We start from the raw sequence: 6000 nt of genomic DNA on the forward strand, positions 1-6000 counted from the left end.
ATTTTTTGTGGCACTCGAGTCAACTTCTTTCGACATACATAAGAGCATAATTTTTTTTTCAATTACTTTAGATCTCGTGTATAAGATATAATGAAAAATTTCCAGTTTCATATACACCAACACCAACGTAATCTTGACCAAAGTCTTTTAGATGAAATGGACGATGTTAAACGAAAAGGAAGCGAGCGCCAAATTACGAAAACTGAGTAAAAGGCATCATCCGACAGAGCCAGTGTTCAATGTACATGTCGAAAAAGATCCACGCTACAATTAGGTGTTTCAGTGACATCTATTGAACAGGGTCCTAAGCACCACCACTGCGTAGGAATCTTTTGAATTTGTCTAAAAGGATCCAAGCGACAATTCCTTTTATATGTATGTCCGTTTTCTGTTGATTCTCTTTAAATGTTTGCTTAGCCGCGTGCTTTTCATATTAAAACTACAAAACTATTATAAAAAAGAAAGATATTAGTCTAAAACAAGGGTAAACATAGGAATTAGGGAAAGATCTAAAAGTATTGTGTTGGCTGCTTGGGAAAATATAATTTTCGAAACAATGGATAAAGGAGACTTCGATTCTACAGAACAAACAGAGAAACAAATCTACAATAGAAAACACCGTAAACCATGTAGATTTTCTTTTTGGTTACAAGTAACCAAGAACTTGGTTCTTTTTTAAAATTAATAAAGTACTCTGATATTTCTTAAAAAAGAATTATGCGCCAAATAACAAAACGTGTAAAGTTTGAAGCTATGTTTTGTCAGTTTGTTCTTGTACTCATCTTAAATCAATTTTGTCATAAATTGTGGATACATTTTTCTTGATAGCTTAACAAAGAGAGATATAGCTCGCACATACGTCAGAAGGCAATATCTCAAAATCGCAGTAACTGGGTCACACGCTTGGGTCCTTTTCGATTAGCATTATCCAAATTCAGATTGGTTCAAAAAGCGAAAAATAAATTTCAAATCGAAATTTTGCTAAGATTTAGCCAAACCCCACTCAGGTTACTTTTGAAACGAAATTATTTGTATTGTTTAGTAACGGATAAAGTAAAGAGACAGATTTTTATACATACTTTGACATTTTTTTGCCTCATCTTAAATCAAAATCATGCTATGCCTATACCATGAATTATTGCCCTAATATTAAAGGATATATATAGCCAGGGACATCAAGCGGTATTGCCGGATTTTGATGCAAAATCCGGCAATACCGCATAGAAGATATGAGGCGTCAAGTTGCAAAACCAGTTTTATCCCACATACGTTGTCTGATCAAGAAATATGATCAAGAAAAAACGGCGCCAGCGATGGCTATGAAATGGAGAACGCTGTCATTTTACATGTAAATTTATATGGGAAATGTCATCGATGGTCGTTTCTTAGCCAACTTGACGCCGTTTTTTTTTCGATCATACGGTATTTGCACCCAACTTGATTTATTAAATACCGGGTGCGTCTCAAAAGTGGCTTTGTTACTTTTTCAGTTTTTTTTTAACTTTTTTACCTTTTCAGATACAATAACGAGATTTGGTATGTTAGTATATGACATAAATTAGGATTGATTGCCGTATTCAATTGTTTTTGTCACTTCCTGTTTCACCGGAAATGACTACAACTTTGAGCCATCCCCGTTCCGTTTGAAAAAATTGAGATATGATTAAAAATACGATTTGTGCAATACAATACACTAAAAACATTAGACGATCAAATCTATTTTTCCAAGGCTCCTTGATTAAGAATTAGTGTTTTTAACATAGCCATGGCACTCTAGATTGAATTTTAAAATACGATTTTTTATTAAGCAAGAATGTCAAAAATTGACGTATGATATGTCATTCTATTCAGAATGTAATTTCCGGTGAAACAGGAAGTGACTAAAAACAATTGAATACGTCAATCAATCCTAATTTATGTCATATACTAACATACCAAATCTCGATATTGTATCTGACTATACCCAAAATCAATATTTAATGAGAAAATTGTGTTTTTTTTTAAAATATAAGACAAGATTTGACTTTCGGTCTTCTTCTTGTATTATGATGGCTCTGATACGAGGCAATTACCTTTTAGTCTCTCAGTAGAAGGCATTTATCATTAAAAGTATCAAATCTGTGTGCTACAGTATGGGATTTCTGTCGCATAATAATGAATATTACGTTTATTTACAAACCCATTACTTTTAAAGGTAGCTTCATCAGACAATCAAATTTTAATTAAATGTCTCAATCTTCATGAACTGTATTAAGCATATGTATTGCGGTTTGAATCACCCTGTATGTTGACAAAAATATTTTGAAAATGTGCGTTACAATGGCCCCCATCTTATGTAAAAAATTGAAATAAAAATCACAAACCAAAAACGTAATAGGTAAAAAGCTTTTTTGGAGGCCTGGGTCATTCTGTATATAGGTATCTATAAAACTAGTAGCCTAAAAATTATTAACAGTTCGTCCCATTCTAAAAAAAAAAGATAAACACACCGTACAAATAACTCTAGGAAGAGGTATTTGTACGGTGGTAAAAAATTGTCTAAACAAGGCCGAAGGGGCAGATATAATAAAGCAGTAAAATATAAAAAAGGTCGGGTAAACACCTTTGTTTATTTGTTGAGCAAAATTCCTTTAGAATATCGTATATAATGACCAAAATATGACGCAATTTTAAGAAAAAAAAATGTCACTTTCTGGCTTATAATAAAGTTTCAAATGCAACGTTTATATTTAATTTTGTTATGATCTACAACAGTTAGGTAGTAATTGAGACGAATTATAATTCAATTACCGGCTACTACGTTCTTGTTTTAATAGATCAAAATTCAACAAATATAATTAGAAATTATTTTAATTGTAAGGGGCTCCCTTGTGGGACGCCTATGTACAATTACGGCAGAAATTTGTACCTACCTGTGAAAAGACAAATTCGGGTAATTTGAGCTTATTTTTCCACACACTTGACATTGTCGTACCATATTGAAACTTCGCAGATTCAAAAGTACGTTAAACAATAACAAAAATTACTGAAAAACACTGAAAAGTTTACTTCGGACTTGATTCCGACTTCAAACACACCGTAAGCTAAACGTAGTACGCTATAACGGACCAAGGGCCGTCGCGAGGGGTGATGGAACGGACGGCTCATTTTCATTCTGGAAGACTAGCAGCGACGTTGCCAATAGTTCTAGACGTTTCAGCACATTAAACAGTAAACATGTTCTTTAATAGTCACGCATATATCCTCTGGTTAATAACCATATTACGCATGCTTCTTTAAAAATAAACTATTAATTTAATTAAGAAATTGAGATTTATTGATATCCGGTGAAGGTTTTAAAGTCACCTTTTCTGCAAATCAAACTAAGTAGATAGGCGCAAATTTGAGATGTGGCAATGTCGCCTTCTCTATCTCAGTTGGTTTTTACAGTACGTAGTCAACCTCCGATTGTTTGATCGGGTTAAAATGCACAATGTGATATCTGTTTTTCCTAAATCTATGATTATGTCATTAGGCCTTTTTTTAAATGGATAAAGCTTGATTTTCATGCATCCGTTGTCCGACGATACGATATTAATTTTATTGGTTGAATTTAAAGACTTCGGTTGGTTAGAAACGGTTAACCAATCGAAGCCTTTAAATACAACCAATGAAATTAATATCGTATCAACGTATCGTCGGACAACGGATGCATGAAAATCAAGCTTAAGGCGGGATTTGCAACTTGACGCCTCAGATATATCAACCCAACTTTTTTCTCTTTTTAATACATTTGGTTTTTCATTAAGCTGTCTTCATCGCTGTCTTACACGTTAAAATCCAGACCAAGTTTCTACAGTGACCAAATCTGTATAAGTATGAAAGGCGATATATTTTCCCATGTAAATTTGTTCCCTAAATTCACCCTCTTCCTTCCCTATTGTCGCCCTGGAATTTGAGACAGCCTGTACATGTTTTTCATTATTGTGTTTTTGACGAGCTAAACAATTTTTTTAATTTCAGATTTTAACTGAGCTACTTTCATCACTAATCTTTACGCTTTACCTGATGGACTGGAGTAGGTCCCGATTCTTCTACGCCCCGTTTTTTGTATTAGCATTAATTAAGTAATAATATATTTTTCTTGTAGATTGCACATTATTCTAGTAATTTAAATGTATAGAACCTATATGATGTGATTAAAAATTAAATCAAATGTTCGACTTTCCAGAGACACGCCAGAGAATATTGGTCTGGATTGAATTTTATTTATTGTAACGAAATTGAAATGAGTTAGAAATTAAATGCTGATTATTGTGGTAGCTAAGACGTCTGCGTGTCTCTTGTTTAAGTCGATCCGTATAGAATTATCGACTGGGGCACAAAAATACTCCCCTCAGCTGAATGCCAGTGTTTATTGAACTCTTAAATCGAAAGTTATACCAATTTTAGATTTTAACGTGTTCCCAAACAAACCCTGTATTCGCCTTCGTATCATTGGACGGGAGATGAAAAATCTAAAGAATATAATATACTATTATATATTAACTGGATAAGGATAAAACTCTAACGTGTATTCTTGTGTTACGTTCTTTTTAAATTTTTTATTTTTTGTTGCAATAGTTAATATATATTTAATTAAGGCTTTGCTTAGCAAGGTAAGGTGACAAGTCATTTATTGAGGTACGTCATTGATTTGTATTTGTAGAGTTACGTCTATTTTACTATGTATGCTTTTAAAAAATGGAGTTATATTAAAATGAATAAATATTGTTTTTGGTACAGATGTTGTGTTTTATTTTCATCCCTAAGATCCTTATGGTATTTATTTGGTTTAGTTACTGTCTAAAGCTATAGAAAATCATTTCAGCATGCCCAGTTGATATACCGGGTGCGTCTCAAAAGTGGCTCACCCCTATAACTTTTTTATTTTTTCAGATAAAAAAACGAGATTTGGTATGTTAGTATATGACATAAATTAGGATTGATTGACGTATTCAATTGTTTTTGGTCACTTCCTGTTTCACCGGAAATGACTACAACTTTTGATTTTTAAATGGCACCCTCTGTATTTTTTTAATTTATTCCATAGAAAATGACATTTTGAATAGAATGACATATCATATTATGTAAACTTTTGACATTCTCGCTTAATAAAAAATTGTATTTAAAAATTCAATCTAGAGTGCCATGGCCATGTTAAAAACACTAATTCTTCATCAAGGAGCCTTGGAAAAATAGATTTCAGAATCATCTAATGTTTTTAGTGTCTTGTACTGGTCAGTTAGATAATGCTCATATCGTATTTTTAATCATATCTCAATTTTTTCAAATGGAACGAGGGTGGCTCATTAGCATATTTGGAAAAAGCATTTTTTTACGAATAATTTGATATGTCACACTTGGTATTTCAAGTCAAATTTTCGTTACGAACCGCAAGTTATATTTTCAAATAAACCATATGCGAAAATGTCAAAAATTAGCGTATATGTCATTCTATTCAGAGTGAACTTTTCTATCGAATAAAGCTTTGAATAAGAAGACTAAGGAAGGAGCATAATGCTATCCATGTATTCATGCATGGTGGGCGGAAAAAGCACTCTAGGGTGGGGATCCTTGACAGTTCTGTTTGACGATTCATTTGACACATTTGAATTTGATTTGAAATTTTGAATAGAATGACATATCATATTATGTAAACTTTTGACATTCTCGCTTAATAAAAAATTGTATTTAAAAATTCAATCTAGAGTGCCATGGCCATGTTAAAAACACTAATTCTTCATCAAGGAGCCTTGGAAAAATAGATTTCAGAATCATCTAATGTTTTTAGTGTCTTGTACTGGCCAGTTAGATAATGCTCATATCGTATTTTTAATCATATCTCAATTTTTTCAAATGGAACGAGGGTGGCTCATTAGCATATTTGGAAAAAGCATTTTTTACGAATAATTTGATATGTCACACTTGGTATTTCAAGTCAAATTTTCGTTACGAACCGCAAGTTATATTTTCAAATAA

At 32.5% G+C, this 6000-nt stretch overlaps 1 protein-coding gene across 7 annotated transcripts in view; it reads left to right on the forward strand.

The window, feature by feature from the left end:
* LOC115888107 (spectrin beta chain) overlaps positions 1–4763 on the forward strand; it is a 100297-nt gene extending 95534 nt beyond the window's left edge. For all 7 annotated transcript variants that reach the window (XM_030907689.1, XM_030907684.1, XM_030907688.1 and 4 more), the window contains one exon: positions 4003–4763. The gene's annotated coding sequence lies outside the window, so the exon portion shown is untranslated. The remainder of the gene's footprint in view (positions 1–4002) is intronic.
* Positions 4764–6000: the final 1237 nt, after the last annotated feature.

The sequence above is a fragment of the Sitophilus oryzae genome, unplaced genomic scaffold, assembly GCF_002938485.1.
Source record: "Sitophilus oryzae breed Bouriz unplaced genomic scaffold, Soryzae_2.0 scaffold_684_pilon_pilon, whole genome shotgun sequence".
Classification (NCBI taxonomy): domain Eukaryota; kingdom Metazoa; phylum Arthropoda; class Insecta; order Coleoptera; family Curculionidae; genus Sitophilus; species Sitophilus oryzae.